Here is a 19414-nt window from a genome sequence, read left to right as displayed (position 1 = left end):
TCCCTGCCTGGGAGGTGTGCAGACACACCGCACTGGGCTCTGATACTGGGAATAGTGGAGAGAGAAGCTTCCTGTCTCTGAGGTGTGCAGACACACCGCACTGGGCTCTGATATTGGGAATAGTGGAGAGAGAAGCTTCCTGTCTTTGAGGTGTGCAGACACATTCACTGGGCTCGGATACTGGGAATGGTGTATTATGGAGAGATAAGCTCCCTGCCTGGGAGGTGTGCAGACACACCGCACTGGGCTCTGATACTGGGAATAGTGGAGAGATAAGCTCCCTGCCTGTGAGGTGTGCAGACACATTCACTGGGCTCGGATACTGGGAATAGTGTATATTGGAGAGATAAGCTCCATGCCTGTGAGGTGTGCAGACACACCGCACTGGGCTGTGATACTGGGAATAGTGGAGAGAGAAGCTCCCTGTCTCTGAGGTGTGCAGACACATTCACTGAGCTCGGATACTGGGGATGGTGTATTATGGAGAGATAAGCTCCCTGCCTCTGAGGTGTGCAGACACATTCACTGGGCTGTGATACTGGGAATCCTGTATGAGGGAGAGATATGCTCCCTGTCTTTGAGGTGTGCAGACACATTCACTGGGCTCGGATACTGGGAATGGTGTATTATGGAGAGATAAGCTCCCTGCCTGTGAGGTGTGCAGACACACTCACTGGGCTCGGATACTGGGAATAGTGGAGAGAGAAGCTTCCTGTCTCTGAGGTGTGCAGACACACTGCACTGGGCTCTGATACTGGGAATCTTGTATGAGGGGGAGATGAGCTCCCTGTCTTTGAGGTGTGCAGACACACCGCACTGGGCTCTTATCCTGGGATTCATGTGTCAGTGACCGACACTGGAATTGGTGTATGAGTATGTGAGAAGCTCTCTGCCTCTGAGGTTGTCCCCAGATGAACTGCTGGAGTGCAGTGTGTGTCAGAGGCAATATCAAAGCTTCCTTCCTTTCTCAGGAGTAACACAGCAGAGGTGAGACTTCAACTGAATCTTGCTGAGGTCTCTGACCTTGTATGAAAGGCCAGTTCTCAGTGATAAGTGAGATAGAGGAAGCGTCTCCTCCTTATCTCTGAAGTGAAAGGGACAGACTGTGCTCTGTATCCAGCATTCTCCAGAGCCAGACAGAACAGAAATAATCTCATCTCTCAGACTGGGGGCTCGTTATCTCAGCTGACTAATGTCATGTACCTAAGGAGACTGCTAAAGTGAACGGGAACATTTTCAATAGTTTTTCTAAGCAGACAGATACCTGCGGCCACCTACAAATACCCCAGATTTTCAAACTCTCAAATGGTAATGGTCTGCTACTTTTCGGCAGTTAAATCACAAAAGTTTCTTTCTCTAGGGCTGTTAATACAGGTTACTGGAGGGACCATCACTATACAGCGAAACAGATCATCGGGTCATCGTGGACAATATGTTGAAATCCTTGGTAAAAACATCAGGTTTTATTGCAAAAGGAATGTAAAATGAAACTGAGAATATCATAATGTCTGCGTGCAGGTCAATGGTGTGACGGCACCTTCCCCCACTGCTGTCTGCGGTTCTGGTTGTCCCGTCTCAGAAAAGATATAGCAGAACTAGAAAGGGTGAAGAGAAAGGATAAAAAAAAATGATTAAGGGGACGGAAAGACTCTGCTATGAGGGAAAGCTTAAAAAAATATAACAATGAAAGTTATCAAGCTCTGAAAATGTCCTTGTCTTTTTAACGCAGATTGTAAATCATGGAAGGCGCTTAGAGTGGGTGGGGTAAAGACATTTAAATAACTTTGCCTATTTTTTAAAAACAATTAAAACACTGAAATAAACTAGCTGGGGTTAGTTTTCAAACAAAGTTATTCATAAATTCTGTTCACTCACTGGCAGAATCCGCACTGGCTCTCAGTCCTCTCTCAGGATCCAAGTTACAGAATTTTATAAACACATGAGTGGAGTAGAAAAGTTAAATACGCAATCAGTGGCATAGCCAAGGGTGGGCTTGGGTGGGCCCGGGCCCACCCACTTTGGGTTCAGGCCCACCCAGTAGCAGCATACCTATGATGCCCCACCAGCCGAAAACTCCCAACAAGTGTCCCTCCTGCATACCTTGTAAGTAGCAGTGAGCAGTGACATACATACTGCTCACACCGGCCCCACAGCCTTTCCTCTGATGTATTTCTGCCTATGCGGAAACAGGAAGTTGCATCAGAGGGAAGGGTGTGGGGCTAACATTAACAGTGTGTATTAGTTGCTGCTCCCTGCTGGAGAAAATCTATGTAAAAGGTATACGGGAGAGGGGGGATATTTGAGAGACCATATGGCATGCAGGCGAGAGAAGGAGAGACCAAATCACGTGTGGGACGGGGCGAGGTTCTTCTGCCCACCCATCTTGGGCCCAGGCCCACCCAAAATTGGGTGTCTGGGTACGCCCCTGGAGTGAGGACGCTTGCTCCTGAACTGGTGAGACACTTTACGGAAGCCCCACTTAATTTCCCAATCCTGGATCATTTACCCACTCCCAAGCTCGAACCGAGAGGACTAAGCTGAACGGAGAGTGCAGAGTGAGCAAGAGTGTGGTGTAGTGAAAGTAGAGAGATTTATCCCTGTGACCTGGGTTGGTGTGGAAAGAGCTGAACTGGTTCTGGTAATGGCGAGACCCGGGTTGCACATCCTTAGTGTCTAACCCCATGGTTGTCTGCAACATTCCTTACAGGCAAAACCTGCACAGTGGAAGTTACTTTGTTGTAGTCAGGAGCCGGAATCAGCTGCAAAGGCAGCACAGGTGAAGGAGATAGCAGCAGAAAGTCTACAAGCTCAAAGTTAATTAGTTTGACTTATCAGACGGGTACGTCTTCACTAGATAAAGATTTAATAAGGAAACCATTTCGGATCTCTGTGCGCTTTTAAAACAGGACCTGGAGCATGACAAACAGAGAAACCATGGTTTGCCTGTACAAATCAAAGCCACCAGGGAGTTCCCAAACAACACCCCCAAAACAACCCTGTCAGCTACTTCATTGTACAAAACAATTTATGCAAGCTTTTCTCAGTGGACTCAATGAAAATATTTCATTTTCACACTTAAGAGAGCAGAAGGAACAAACTGTGACACTTCTTTGCAAAGCTGCCTTACCAATTTGTCCTACAGCCATATAAATATTAGACTTCCATCTCAGTTTGAGAGGAATTACAGGAAAGGAAAGCTTTTCAGTCCATGAATATGTCTGCAAAAATAGGAGGACCATAACTGAAAATTCATCCAAGCTTCCAGGCTTTCTGCCATGATTCCGATGTTCTCACGTAACATAAGAACATAAGAATATTCATACTGGGTCAGACCAATGGTCCTTCTAGCCCAGTAACCTGCTTCCAACAGTGGTGAATCCAGGTCACAAGAATCCTGGCAGAAACCCAAATAGTAGCAACATTCCATGCTACCAACCTCAGGGCAAGCAGTTGCTTCCCAACGCCCATCTCAATAACACACTATGAACCTCTACTCCAGGAGCCTGTCCAAATTTATTTTAAACCCCGATACGCTAACCACTGTTACTATATCCTCTGGAAATCAGTTCCAGAGCTTAACTATACTTTGAGTGAAAAAAACAAGTTTTCCTCCTGTTTGTCTTAAAAGTATTTCCATGTAACTTCATTGAGCGTCCCCTAATCTTTGTACTTTTTGAAAGAATAAAAAATCTATTCACTTCTACTCGTTCTACACCACTCAGGATTTTGTAGACCTCAATCATATCTCCCCTCAGCTGTCTCTTTTCCAAGCTGATGAGCACTAACGTCTTTAGTCTTTCCTCATAAGAGAGGAGTTCCATTCTCTTTATCATTTTGGTCGCTCTTCTTTGAAGCTTTTCTAATTCCGCTATATCATTTTTGAGATACGGCGACCAGAACTGAATGCAATACTCATGGTGAGGTTGAACTATGGAGAGATACAGAGGCATTATAACATTCTTGGTCTTGTATGCCAACCCATTCCTAATAATTCTTAGCATCCTGTTTGCTTTTTTTTTCTCCACCGCTGCACACTGGGCAGAAGATTTCAGCATATTGTCTAAAATGATACCTAGATTTTTTTTCTTGGGTGCTGACTCCTAAGGTGGAGCCTAGCATCAAATTATGATTTGGATTATTCTTTCCAATGTGCATCATTTTGCTTTAAATTTCATCTGCCACTTGGATGCCCAGTCTTCCAATTTCCTAAGGTCTTTCTGTAATTTTTCAGAGTCCTTATGCGTTTTAACAACTTTGAATAGTTTTGTGTCATCTGTAAATGTAACCACCTCATTCGTCATTCCAATTTCCAGATAATTTATAAATGTTATATACCATCGCTGCCAGTACAGATCCCTACACCACTCCACTATTCACCCTCTTTCATTGAGAAAAATAGCTATTTAAGCCTACCCTCTGTTTTCTGTCCAATAGCCAAATCCTAATCCAAAAAACAACACTGCCTCCTATATCATGACTCTATTTTCTCAGGAGTCTCTCCTGAGGAACTTTGTCAAAAGCTTTCTGAAAATCTAGATACACTACATCAACCAGTTCACCTTTATCGAAATATTTACTCTTGCCTTTAAAGAAATGAAGCAAATTGGTGAGGCAAGACTTCTCTTGGCCGAATCCATGCTGACTCTAACATAGTAACATAGTAGATGACGGCAGAAAAAGACCTGCATGGTCCATCCAGTCTGCCCATGACAAACTCATATGTGTATACCTTACCTTGAATTTGTACCTGTCCTTTTCAGGGCACAGACCATATAAGTCTGCCCAGCAGTATTTCCCGCCTCCCAACCACCAGTCCCGCCTCCCATCACCGGCTCTGGTACAGACCGTATAAGTCTGCCCTCCCCTATCCTCGCCTCCCAACCACCACCCCCTCTTCCCCCCAACTGCTCCGCCACCCAATTTCAGCTAAGCTTCTGAGGATCCATTCCTTCTGCACAGGATTCCTCTATCCATACCCCACGCATGTTTGAACTCTGTTACCGTTTTCATCTCCACCATCTCCCACGGGAGGGCATTCCAAGCGTCTACCACCCTCTCTGTGAAAAAATACTTCCTGACATCTTTCCTGAGTCTGCCCCCCTTCAATCTCATTTCATGTCCTCTCGTTCTACCGCCTTCCCATCTCCGGAAAAGATTCGTTTGCGGATTAATACCTTTCAAATATATGAACGTCTGTATCATATCACCCCTGTTCCTCCTTTCCTCCAGGGTGTACATGTTCAGGTCAGCAAGCCTCTCTTCATACGTCTTGGAACGTAAATCCCATACCATCCTTGTAGCTTTTCTTTGCACCGCTTCCATTTTTTTAACATCCTTCGCAAGATACGGCCTCCATTAAACCATGTTTGTCTATGTGTTCTGTAATTTTATTCTTTATAATAGTTTCCATTATTTTGCCTGGCACTGACATCAGGCTTTCTAGTCTGTAATTTCCCAGATCACCCCTGGAACCCTTTTTAAAAAATCGGTGTTACAATGGCCACTTTCCAATCTTTAGGTACTACAGACGATTTTAATGACAGGTTACAAATCACCAACAGCAGATCAACAATTTCTTGTTTAAGTTCTTTCAGTATCCTAATATGCATGTCATCTAGTCCAAGTGATTTAATATTCTTTAATTTGTCGATTTGGCTCAATACGTCTTCCAGGTTCACTGAAATTTCTTTCAGTTCCTAAAGCAAAGAATTAATTCAGTCTCTTTACTATGGCCATGTCCACTCTGAGTGCCCTTTTTGCTCCTTCATGATCTAACGGTCCCACAGATTCCCTCACAGGTTTTCTGCTTCTGATGTACCTGAAAAAGTTGTTACTGCAGCAAGTTTCTCTTCATATTCTCTTTTAGCCTTCTGTATCAATGTTTTGCATCTAACTTGCCAGTTCTTATGTTGCTTCTTATTTTCTTCCTTCTGGTTCTTTTTCCATTCTTTGAAGGATGTTTTTTTGGCTCTAATAGACTCTTTCACTACACCTTTTAACCATGCTGGCTGTCACCTGCTCTTCTTTCTACCTTTGTACATATGTGGAATGCATCTGGTCTGGGCTTCCAAGATGGCATTTTTAAACAGCATCCATGCCTGCTTTGAAGTCCTAACCTTTGCAGCCGAACATTACTTCTTTTTAACCATTTTTCTCATTTTATCATAGTCGCCCTTTCAAAAATTAAATGCTGCTCCAGTAGATTTCCTTAGTGACTACACTAGAGATATTAGCTCAGATTTGATCATGTTATGATAACTGTTTCCCAGCAGACCCTATCATTACCTCTTGTACCATGCCCTACATTCCACTAAGGACTAGATCTAAAATAGCTCCCCATCTTGTCAGTTACTGGATCAGTTGCTCCAAGACTTAACCCTCCATTGCCTCAGGTACAAACTTAGATTATGAGCCCTCCTGGGACAGAGAAATATCCAGAGTACCTGAATGTAACTCACCTTGAGCTACTACTGAAAAAGGTGTGAGCAAAATATAAATTTTAAAAAAAAAGCAGTCTTTTATTACATCTTTTATTTCCCTAGCGCTCCATGATGTAACATTTATCCAATCAATACTGGGCTAACTGAAATCAACCATTATTATAATTTTGCCCAATTTGCCAACTTTCCTAATTTCTGTAAACATTTCTTCATCTGTCTGTTCATTCTGTCCTGGTGGACGGTAGTACAGCCCTCCAAATATACTCTTTCCCTCCACACATGGAATTTCTATTCAAAGCAGGGGTGTAGCCAGACAGTCAATTTTGGGTGGGCCTGAGCCCAAAATGGATGGGCACAGAATTCAGCCCCTTCTGGCCCCCTTCCGCTCTGTTCTCTGCATTCTGCCTCTCGCCCTACCTTCAAACACAAAATATTAAATACCTTAGCTGGTGGGGATCCCCAAACTGCACAGCTGAAGATTTCCTCCTCCTCGGGCAGCCAATGCTCTTCCAAACAGCAGCTGGCAGGCACTTAACTTGAGCTGACACCCCTGTCAGGAGTCTGTATGTGCTCAGTGCTTCCACACGGGTGAAATGTGGAGAGGGGCCAGTGTGCGGTGCCAGCTGTCATTTGGAAGAGCATTGGCTGCCTGAGGAGGAGGAAACCTTTAGCTGGTGAGGTTTGGGGATTTCCACAGCAAGACTGCCACAATTTTGGGTGGGCCTGAGTCCAAATTGGGTGGGCCACAGCCCACCCAGGCCCACCTGTAGCTATGCCACTGATTCAAAGGATTCCATGCTGCTATAGAATGTTTATTTTAACTCAATTCTTTATAGTGCAACCTCCCCTCTCTCATTCCGATATAATTTCTACCATGACAATACTGTGTCCCATTGATTGTCCTCCTTCCACCAAATCTCTGAGATGCCCATTATACCTACCTCATCATTTAGTGCTATATATTCTAACTCTCCCATCTTATTTTTTAGGCTTCTAGCATTTGTATACAGACACTCCAAATTATGCTTTTTCCTTGCATCTACGAACTGCTTATAACTTGATGGGGATAATGTGCATCCTTTACTCTGCTCTCCCCTTAAACACTCCCGGCTTTCTTTCTCCATTGTTGAAGCCTCTATTGGGATTCCATATATGTCCTTTTACAATACTATCCTTCAAGGATACTCCATGCCAAACCATGCGCCCCTCGATGACTGTCGGCTACCCCTCCCCCAATCTTAGTTTAAAAGCTGCTCTATCTCCTTTTCAAATGTTAGCACCAGCAGCCCGGTTCCATCCTGGTTAAGGTGGAGTCCATCCTTTCGGAATAGGCTCCTCCTTTCCCAGAGTGTTGCCCAGTTCCTAAAAATTCTAAATCCCCATCCCTACACCATTGTCTCAACCACGCATTAAGACTTAAAAGCTCTGCTTGCCTCTTTGGTCCTGGGGATCATTTCTAAAAATGCTACCCTGGAGGATCTGGAATTTAGGTTTCTACCTAAGAACCTAAATTTGGCTTCCAGAACCTCCCTCCCACATTTTCCAATGTCATTGGTACCCACATGTACCAGGACAGCCAGATAATCTAGGTGACATGTGAAGTCCGCCACCTTCGCAGCAGGCAGGCAAGTGACCAGATGATCCTCATGTCCACCAGCCACCCAGCTATCTACATGCTTTCCCTCATCATCTATTCCATAGCGATGCACAGCCAGAAAATGTCCATTTCATGTCATTTGGGGGAATTTTCATTTTGTTTGGGGGTTCAGGGATTCCCTCTCCCCCTCCCCCCCCCAGTATCATCATGGGAGATGACACAAAATATACTCCTGCCAGCAGTGGCGTACCAAGGGGGGGCGGTCCGCCCCGGGTGCATGCCGCTGGGGGTTGCCACGGCGCGCGCCTGTGGCCCTGTTTCAGTCCGATTTCGCAATTCGCATGTGTTCACTGCTCCCTCTGAGTCTGCCCCGGAACATCCGGGGCAGACTCAGAGGGAGCAGTGAACACATGCGAATTGCAAAATCGGACTGAAACAGGGCAACAGGCGCGCGCCACGGCACCCCCCCCCCCAGCGGCGTGCACCCATGGGGGGTATCATTTCGCCGGGGGGGGAGGGAAGAGGTGTCATTTCGCCGGGGGGGGGGGGGTCGCACTGCACCCGGGGGGGGGGGGGCGCATCGGCGATCCGCCCCGGGTGTCAGGTAGGGTCGGAACGCCACTGCCTGCCTGAATTCTGCATGACTGTGCAGTGCAGAGTTTCCACAGAATTCCCCAGCCGTGCATGATTCACTCTTTAAGCACAGAATTGAGCCCCTTTAGTCTGCAGCAAAGCCGCAGTAAAGGCTGGCTGGCTGGCCTCCCTGAGTCTTGTAGGGTCCTCCCAGTGCCTAACTTAACATAGAAACATGACGGCAGATAAAGGCCATATGACCCATCCAGTCTGCCCATCCTCTGTAACCCCTAATTCTTCCTGTTCCTAAGCGATCCCACATGCTTATCCCATGACATAGTCCTCGACTCCACCACCTCCACCGGGAGGCCATTCTACACCTCCACCACCCTTTCTGTGAAATAATACTTCCTTAGATTACTCCTAAGCCTATTTCCATTATGACATCACAATATGAGCTCTGGTTACCAGAGACTGAAACTCTTCACACTAAGTGGGGAAAGTAAGCCAAGAATAGGACAATTGAGCCATTGTGACATCACTGATGAGGTTGGCTCTTGGGCATTGGTGGAATGAGGCATTATGACATCACAATATCAGCTCTGGTTGCCAGAGACTGAAACACAGTAAGGGGGGAAAGTAAGCCAAGAATAGGACAATTGAGCCATTGTGACATCACTGATGAGGTTGGCTCTTAGGCATTGGTGGAATAGAAACATAGAAATATGACGGCAGACAAAGGCCATATGACCCATCCAGTCTGCCCGTCCTCTGTAACCCCTGATTCTTCCTGTTCCTAAGCGATCCCACATGCTTATCCCATGCCTTTTGAAATTCTGGAACAGTCCTCGACTCCACCACCTCCACCGGGAGGCCATTCCATGCCTCCACCAGCCTTTCTGTGAAATAATACTTCCTTGGGTTACTCCTAAGCCTATTCCCTCTTAACTTTGTCATATGCCCCCTCATTCCAGAGCTCTCCTTCGTTTGAAAAAGGCTCTCTTCCTGTACATAGATGCCCTTGAGATATTTAAATGTTTCTATCATGTCTCCTCTCTCCCTCCTCTCTTCCAGCATATACATGTTGAGGTACCTAAACCTGTCCCTGTAATTTTTGCATTCAAGACCGCTTACTAATTTCATAGCCGCCCTCTGAACCAACTCCATCCTGTTTATATCTTTCCGTAGGTGCGGTCTCCAGAACTGCACGCAGAACTCCAAATGAGGCCTCACCAGAGACTTATACAACGGCACTATCACCTCCTTTTTCCTGCTGGTCATGCCTCTCTTTATGCACCCAAGCATCCTTCTGGCTTTGGCCGTTGCTTTTTCTACCTGTTTGAAAGCTTTAAGGTCGTCAGACACAATCACCCCCAAGTCCTGCTCTTTAACACTCTCTGGTGGTCTAGTGGCATCTTTGGGGGCAGGAAAAAAATCCCACTCTTTCCTGCCCGCTGTTCTCTGGTTAATGTTTCACTTCTTCAAAATAGCCGCAGTGACTTCAGGAGGTCATGGCAGCCATTTGCAAGAAGCAACGGTACCAGATCAGCAGCAGTGGGTATGAAAAGGTTCTTTCCTGCCCCAAAGAGGTATTTCTGATGCAAACCCTAGCTCCCTGGTGAGCGTGTGGCGGACAGTGGCTGTGAAAAAGACTGGATGGTGTGTGAGTATGGGGGAAGGGGGGCTGGAAAAACTATGGATGGTGTGTCGGTGCAGGGGGGGTTTGGAAAATACTATGAATGGTGTGTGGGTATGGAGGGGCTGGAAAAAAAAACTATGGATGACGTGTGGGGGAGGGGGTGGAAAAAACTATGGATGTTCAGCGAAATGGAGGAAAATGATCCCATGCTAGAAAACCATCTTGCAAACTCTGCATTTGCCCCTTAGCCTGAGATGCTTATGGACTTGAGAAGGAAAGCTAAGCAGACAAGACTGACACAGTTCTTCCGGTCAGCAAGTCATGAGAGCCAGACTCCAGCGGTTGATCTGTCAGCTTCACCAGTTTCATTTTCTCCTACTTTGCAGGAGATGCAAAGCTGTCCTGAAGTCAACCTGCCAGTGTCCACATCTTCATTGTCTCCTACTGTGCAGGAGGCACAAACCTCTCCCTCTCCTGCAGTTGTTCATGTGTAATGATGTTTTATCTTCCTGCACTATTTTCTGTTCATGTTTCTTTTAGTACTGTAACTGCTGTAATGTTACTGCACATAAATAATTTGTATTCAGTATACAGTATTTGGTTCAGTATTTAGGGTTTTTTTTTCATTTTTAATTGCCTTACAAGAATGCAAGCGGAAACCTAGCCCTGTATTTCTCATAGGAGCAATGCTTCACTTTTTGCTTTTTCACAAAACCAGAGATTGTCAGGTACCTAACCCTGTATTTCCTATAGGAACAATGCATCGCCTTTCACGGTTCACGCAATTTTTTTTTCAAACCATACGTGCGCACAAAGCAACAATGCACTGTAATGTAAATAATTCTCTGAAAGTGAGTTTTAGACTGGATCTGAATACGTTCAGAGTGCTATCTGGCTAAATTTGGGCAGACAAGTTGATCTGCACATATAGCTGAATTTACGTTTATCTGAATAAAGTTATTTGGAAAGCTTTATCTAGATCCTCAGCAGAATATGTATCTGGGATATATTAATTTCTCTTTGGCTTTTTAAATACAAGCTCATGGCAACCTTCCACTCATCCAGCCTGCCCTGCTATTCCTATCCATTGTGCATGGACACGTCCCAGCTGCCAGCCATAGAGGCCCGACTGCTTGCAGGGTATTGCTACTTTTCCAAATCACAGAAAATGATAGCAGATAAAGACAGATATGGACTATGCAGTCTGCCCATCCATACCAACTACTAAGCTCTTCAGTCCCTTCCTCTCCCTTAGAGATCCCTAGTGCCTATACCACACCCTCTTGAATTCAGACATAGTTCTTTTCTTCACCACCTCCATTGTGAGGCCAAGGCAATCATCCACCACCCTTTCCATGAAGAAGCATTTCCTCAGGTTACTCCTGAGTCTGTCCTCTTTCACCCTCATCCTATGTCCCCTAGTTCCAGAGCTTCCTTTTGATTAAGTACATAAATAATACCACACTGGGAAAAGACCAAGGGTCCATCGAGCCCAGCATCCTGTCCATGACAGCGGCCAATCCAGGCCAAGGGCACCTGGCAAACTTCCCAAACGTACAAACATTCTATACATGTTATTCCTGGGATTGTGGATTTTTCCCATTTAGTAGCGGTTTATGGACTTGTCCTTTAGGAAACCGTCTAACCACTACTACTACTACTATTAAACATTTCTATAGCGCTACTAGACTTACACAGCGCTGTACAAATTAACATGAAAAGACAGTCCCTGCTCAACAGAGCTTACAATCTAAATTGGACAGACGAACAGACAGCTAGGGGTGGGGAAATTGCAGTGGTAGGGGTGATAAGTGAGGGTGTTGAGTAAGAGAGTCATGGTTAGGAGTCGAAAGCAGTAGCCCTTTTTAAACTAACCCCTTTTTAAACTCTGCCAAGCTAACCGCCTTCATCATGTTCTCCGGCAATGAATTACAGAGTTTAATTATGCGTTGGGTGAAGAAACCTTTTCTCTGATTTGTTTTAAATTTACTACACTGTAGTTTCATCGCATGCCCCCTAGTCCTAGTATTTTTGGAAAGTGTGTATATTTACTGTATGCCGCAGATATATTTTAATGTCTCCAGCACAATCTTTCCACTCCCTCTTTTCTTCCAAAGTATACATAATGAGATCTTACCATGTGATTTATGACTAAGGCCTCCGACAATTTCAGTAATCATTCTCTGGATCAACTGTATCCTGTTTGAAGGTGCATTTTCCAGAATTACACAGTACTTGAAATGAGGTCTCACCAGAGACTTATATACAAGTGTGGAAGGTGGGCTTTCCTGCTGATCATTCCCCCTCTCTACGTACTCAAGCGTACTTCTGGCTGTTACCATCACCTTTTCACTTGTTTGGCCACCTTAAGATTCTCAGATATGATCACCCTGAGATCCCGGTCTTCATTTGTGGATGGAGTATTTTACCCCTACACTGTTTTGCTTCTTTGGGCTTTTGCAGTTCAAATGCATAGCATAACCTGACCATTTTTTAGCACATAATCTTTAGATTATTCCTCAAGCTTTGCTAGATCCCTCATATCATCTACTAAGAAGCAAACCTTTCCCAACAGCCCTTCTGCAATATAATTTAGAAAAATCTGTAAAAATACACTGCTAGTAGAATCCCTTCCTTGAAGTGAACCACTGTTCTTTGTCATTACTGCTTGTTTTCTCTCAGTGACTCTCTACTCTCCTGGTGGATAAACATAGATGATCCCATACTTAATCCAACACCTAATACTACTAAGTTTTCTAGTAGCCTGGATTCTACCAGATACTTGTGACCTGGATTGGCCACAATTTTGGCGTTTTTTTTTTTCACAGACGGCATTCTGTTTGATCAAACAGACAATCACAACGTAGTCGGCAATATGCCCTAACTTCGTGATTCATTTCCATTATTCCATATTATACACATAAGAACCCTTCTGATCCCTCAGGCAGGCGTTTGTACGCCGAAACACGGCCCGTGCCGGGTCATTTTCAGATTAAAGGATGACCGTGATCTCTATCCTGAAGGCCCAGTGTTGCTTTTTTCTGTTTTTGCTTGTATACTGTTTTTACCCTCTCTTCTGTGACTGTGTCTCCAGAAGTGAACACAATATTCTAAATGAGATCCATCCAGAGTCTTATACAGGGGCATCATCACCTTCTTTTTCCTACTGATCATTCCTCTCCCTATGAATTCAAGCATCCTTCTGGCTTTTTCCATCACCTTTTCAACCTGCTTAGAAACCTTAAGATTGTCCAGTATGATCACCCCCAAGTCCCACTCTTCTTTTGTTCACAAAAAGTACTTCATCTCCTATACTGTACCTCTCACTTTGGTTTTTGCAGACCAAATGAATTACCCAACTTTTTTTTAGCATTAAATCTTAGCTGATAAATGCTAGACCATTCGTCACGCTTTTCTAGATCCGTTGTCATATTATCCGAATCACCTGAGATGTCAACCCTATTGCACATTTTTCAAACCTTACCAGAGAGCCCTTCAGCAATATCGCTTTCATAAATGTTAAAAAGAATCAGCCCAAGAATTGAACCTTGTGGCACACCACTTGTAACATCCTTTTCCTCAGAATGAGCTGCATTTACCACTACCCTTTGTTGCCTTCCACTCAACCAGTTCCTAACCCAGTCAGTCAGTTTATGACCTATACTGAGGGCACTCAGTTTATTTATCAGTCATCTATGTGGAACCGTGTCAAAGGCTTTGCTAAAATCTAACTACATCACATCTAGTCCTGTCCTTGTATCCAACTCTCTGTCACTCAGTCAAAGAAATTAATCAGATTTCTCTGACAAGACCTGCCTGTTGTGAAACTATCAGGCTTATTTTCGAAAGAGAAGGACGCCCATCTTTCAACACAAATTGCAAGATGGGCATCCTTCTCACAGGGTCGCCCAAATTGATATAATGGAAAGCCGATTTTGGGCATCCCCAACTGCTTTCCATCTCGGGGACGACCAAAGTTCCCAGGGGCATGCTAGAGGTGTAGCGAAGGCGGGACTTGGGTGTGCCTAACACATGGGCGTCCTCTATACATAATGGAAAAAAAGGGCGTCCCTGACGAACATTTGGACGACTTTACCTGGTCCTTTTTTTCTTACGACCAAGCCACAAAAAGGTGTCCGAACTGACCAGATGACCACCGGAGAGAATCATGGATGACCTCCCCTTACTCCCCCAGTGGTCACTAACCCCCTCCCACCCTCAAGAAAAATGTTTTAATATTTTTTGCCAGCCTCTATGTCAGCCTCAAATGTCATACCCAGCTCCATAACAGCAGTATGCAGGTCCCTGGAGCAGTTTTAGTGGGTGCAGTGCACTTCAGGCAGGTGGACCCAGGCCCACCCCCCCTACCTGTTACACTTGTGGTGGTAAATGTGAACCCTTCATAACCTACCAGAAACCCACTGTACCCACATCTAGGTGTCCCCCTTCACCCATTAGGGCTATGGTAGTGGTGTACAGTTGTGAGGAGTGGGTTTTGGGGGGCTCAGCACATAAGGTAAGGGAGCTATGCACCTGGGAGCATTTTCTGAAGTCCACTGCAGTGCCCCCTAGGGTGCCCAGTTGGTGTCCTGGCATGTAAGGGGGACCAGTGCACTACGAATGCTGGCTCCTCCTATGACCAAAGGGCTTGCATTTGGTCGTTTCTGAGATGGGCATCCTTAGTTTCCATTATCGCTGAAAATCAGAAACGACCAAGTCTAAGGATGACCATCTCTAGGGCCGACCTAAATTTCAGGATTTGGGCGTCCCCGACCGTATTATTGAAACGAAAGATGGACACCCATCTTGTTTGATAATACGGGTTTTCCTGCCCCTTCGCCAGGATGTCCTGCGAGGATGTCCTCAGGAAAACTTGGGCGCCCCTTTCGATTATGCCCCATCCACATTGCCTCGGGTCCTGTAATCCATTGGATTCTAAAAACTTTACTATTCTCTGTTTTAAAAACGTTTCCATTAATTTACTTACCAGTCTGTAGTTCCCAGTCTCCTTCTTACTTTCACGTTTTTTGGAGAGGAACCATATCTGCCCTTCTCCAGTCCTCTGGGACCACTCCTGACTCGACGGAAGCATTGAAAAGGTCAACCAGTGGAGCTGCTAGAACTTCCCTAAGTTCCTTTAGTACCCTTGGATGTATGCCATCTGGCCCCACTGCTTTGTCCACTTTTAGTTTAGCCAGCTCCTAACGAACACAGAATCTACCACACATCCATTTCAATTTGTGTTTGTCTTCTGCAATCCCAGCACAGCCCTTCATCCATGAACACAGAACAGAAATACTTGTTAAGCAATTTTGCCTTATCCTTATCAGCTTCTGCATATTCCTCCCCTGAACCCTTGAGTCTCACAATGGCACTTTTCCACTTCCTCCTATAACTAACATATCTAAAGAAACAATTTTACCATACAAGACGTATGAGGACAGACTTGCTGAACTAAACATGTATACTCTGGAGGAAAGGAGAAACAGGGGTGATATGATACAGACGTTCAAATATTTGAAAAGTATTAATCTGCAAATGAACCTTTTCCGGAGATGGGAAGATGGTAGAACGAGAGGACATGAAATGAGATTGAAGGGGGGCAGACTCAAGAAAAATGTCAGGAAGTATTTTTTCATGGAGAGAGTAGTGGATGCTTGGAATGCCCTCCCGCGGGAGGTGGTGGAAATGAAAACGGTAACGGAATTCAAACATGCGTGGGATAAGCATAAAGGAATCCTGTGCCGAATGAATGGATCCTCAGGAGCTTAGTTGAGATCGGGAGGCGGGGCTGGTGGTTGGGAGGCAGGGATAGTGCTGGGCAGACTTGTACGGTCTGTGCCAGAGCTGGTGGTTGGGAGGCGGGGCTGGTGGTTGGAAGGTGGGGATAGTGCTGGGCAGACTTATACGGTCTGTGCCAGAGCTGGTGGTTGGGAGGTGGGACTGGAGGTTGGGAGGCAGGGATAGCGCTGGGCAGACTTATACGGTCTGTGCCCTGAAGAGCACAGGTACAAATCAAAGTAGGGTATACACAAAAAGCAGCAAATATGAGTTTATCTTGTTGGGCAGACTGGATAGACCGTGCAGGTCTTTTTCTGCTGTCATCTACTATGTTACTATGTTAGCTGTTTTCATCTATTTGAATCTTTGCTTTCCTGAGTATTTTACCAGCTTCTCTGTCTTTCCCTCCCTTCCTCTTTCTTGCTTCGGTGGGCACTCAGGGAAGATGTTTTTTGTCAGTGTATCTGCTTGGCTGACTGACTTGGAATTATTTTGCAACGCAGCAGATTGCTTCCTCTCATCCACCGCATCCATACTGGAAGGTAGAGACTGCAATTGCCCATCACTCACTGTTTTAAGAGAACTGAACCTCCAAAACCACCTCTGTTGCGTTCTCTGAGAAAATGCTAGAGCTGTACAATGTTGGCCACTGCTCTATTGCAAGAGCTCCCCTCCCTTTCCTTCCCCTTCCCCAAAGTAACTGGTGATGGATGACACCAAGAAGCACCTTGAAAGTCACCTTTCTCACACTTTCAAAACTACACACACACAAACTCTACACTCCTAGTCCTGCAAAACAAACATACTCATCCACAAATGCTTCACACATATATTATCCCCTCACACCTACCACTGCTATTTCTATAATGCTACTAGATGTATCCAGGAGGAGTGGCCTAGTGGTTAGGGTGGTGGACTTTGGTCCTGGGGAACTGAAGAATTGAGTTCGATTCCCACTTCAGGCACAGGCAGCTCCTTGTGACTCTGGCCAAGTCACTTAACCCTCCATTGCCCCATGTAAGCCACATTGACCCTGGCATGAGTGGGAAAGCGCAGGGTACAAATGTAACAAAAATAAAATAGATACTATTGGAGATTCTACATGGAATGTTGCTACTATTGAGATTCTGTTGCTACTATTGGAGATTCTACATGGAATGTTGCTATTCCACTAGCAACATTCCATGTAGAAGCCTGCGCGGCCACATTGGTGATCTGCAAGGGACGACTTCTACATGGAATGTTGCTATTGGCAACATTCCATGTAGAATCTCAAATAGTAGCAACAGTGGAGGAGTGGCCTAGTGGTTAGGATGGTGGACTTTGGTCCTGAGGAACTGAGTTGGATTCCCACTTCAGGCACAGGCAGCTCCTTGTGACTCTGGGCAAGTCACTTAACCCTCCATTGCCCCATGTAAGCCGCATTGACCCTGGCATGAGTGGGAAAGCGCAGGGTACAAATGTAACAAACAAAAAAAAACCATCCTCTTTCTCCCATCCTACACCCACAATAGCACCACACATACACCTACTTATTTATGTACCCTCACGTACATATCCGTGGTTCAGACGCACACCACACACACAGTATCAATCCCCATACACCTCCAGTGTCATACCCTATATGACTCCACAAGTCACTAACACATACAACCACACCCCTGCCCCACCCACAAAAAGCCACAACCCACACACTTCTTTAGCCACACAAACCTATACACCTCCCACAAACACACCCACTCACACACACATACCCCTCACACTCCAGTTAGAACCCCTTCCCCTGGAAAACCCATCCTTCTACAAATCTGTGTTGTAAAGTGTTCCCAAAAGCCACACCCAACTATGCATGCTTTCACCTGTGAAAGGAAGACTGTCTATTTCAATCCCTCTCTCTTTCTCTCTCTATTGGCAGGTCACTGGAGAGAGACTTTTGACTGAGCATTGTAGGGAGAGTCACTTGGGTCAATATTCATTTGGCGATGCTTGGCATTTTTTAAACACTAACTCCCGACAGTTAGTTTATATCCAGATATTTAGTGCCAGGTATTGAAATCTGGGTCTTTGGCAAACCTGGAACTTGTGTGGGTTCAGTGTTGGTACCTGCATATCTAGCCGGGCAAAGACTGGACTTCATTTTACGCAGTTAAGGTATGCAAGCGCTGGTACTGAATATTGTTGGCGCCTGCATAACTCCGCTTCGGACCACCATGGCACTGCTTGGATTATGTGGGATAGTCAGCAATACTGCCCAGTTAAGCTCAGTGTGACTTAAGCTGAAGAAGCCAACTGAAGGAGATGATCTGTGTCAATTCTTCTCCTTTGGTTGAGTACAGTAGGAAAGTGCTCAACAGTGGGTAACAGAACTGACGTGGGATGGACCTATCCTAGATCTGGTGCTCACAAATAGGGAGAATGTTTCTGATGTTACGGTGGGAGATCATTTGGCATCTATTGTTCACCGAATGGTGTAGTTCAATATTAAGACAGAGGAGGAGAGAGCTTATTCAAGACTGAAGGTCCTAGATTTCAAAAGAACTAAACTTGCCGAGATGGGGGAATTTCTCAGGAAAGAGTTAGCTGGATGGGAACAGCTGAAGGAAGAACAGCAGTGGGCAAAACTGTAAGGAGCGATTTTAAAAGGTGGCAAACCTTTATGCTAGAATACAACAGGCAAAAATACCTGCGAAAGCTAAGAGAATCTGGTAAAGCTGTCAGGAATGCAAAGAGGTAAATGGAAGAAAAGATAGCTGATATAGTAAAATAGGGGGACAAGACATTTTTCAGATATATAAATGACAGGAGGAAGTGCCATAATAGCATTGTGAAACTCAAAACTGAGGGGAGGAATATGTAGAAGCTGATAAGGATAAAGCTGAACTGCTTAATGAATGACTTCTGTTCTGCGTTCATGGATTAAAAAAACCTTACTATTCTTTGTTTTAAAAGCATTTCCATTAATTTACTTACCACAGAAGTCAGACTTAACGGCCTGTAGTTCTCGGCTTCCTTCTTACTTTCACTTTTTTGGAGAGGGACCATATCTGCACTTCTCCAGTCCTCTGGGACTACTCCTGGAGAAAACACAGAAAACAAATGCTAACAGGGATGGGTGTATGGCAGACCGGGACCTTTTTTCAGAAGACTCTGTTCAGGAGGAGCTGGCTAAACTAAAAGTAGACAAAGTGATGGAGTCTGATGGAATACATCCAAGGGTACTCAAGGAACTTGGAGAAGCTCTGGTTGCTCCGCTATCTGACCTCTTCAATGCTTTCTTAGAATATAGAGTAGCATAGGAGGACTGGAGAAGGGCGGCTGCAGTCCCTCCGGACAAGAGCAGAAGGAGGTGTTGGGAATTACAGACCTGTCAGTCTGACCTCGGTG

General features: G+C 45.2%; 1 long non-coding RNA gene across 1 annotated transcript in view; it reads right to left on the bottom strand.

Moving 5' to 3' along the window:
* The window catches only part of LOC115474451, a 93402-nt gene extending 74301 nt beyond the window's left edge, over window positions 1-19101 (bottom strand). The window contains exon 1 of the long non-coding RNA XR_003942860.1: window positions 19001-19101. This is a non-coding gene — a long non-coding RNA (uncharacterized LOC115474451). The remainder of the gene's footprint in view (window positions 1-19000) is intronic.
* Window positions 19102-19414: the final 313 nt, after the last annotated feature.

Source organism: Microcaecilia unicolor, chromosome 7 (genome assembly GCF_901765095.1).
Source record: "Microcaecilia unicolor chromosome 7, aMicUni1.1, whole genome shotgun sequence".
Taxonomy (NCBI): Eukaryota; Metazoa; Chordata; class Amphibia; order Gymnophiona; family Siphonopidae; genus Microcaecilia; species Microcaecilia unicolor.
The sequence above is the reverse complement of the archived record's forward strand: the minus strand, read 5'-3'. Positions and strand labels throughout refer to the sequence as shown.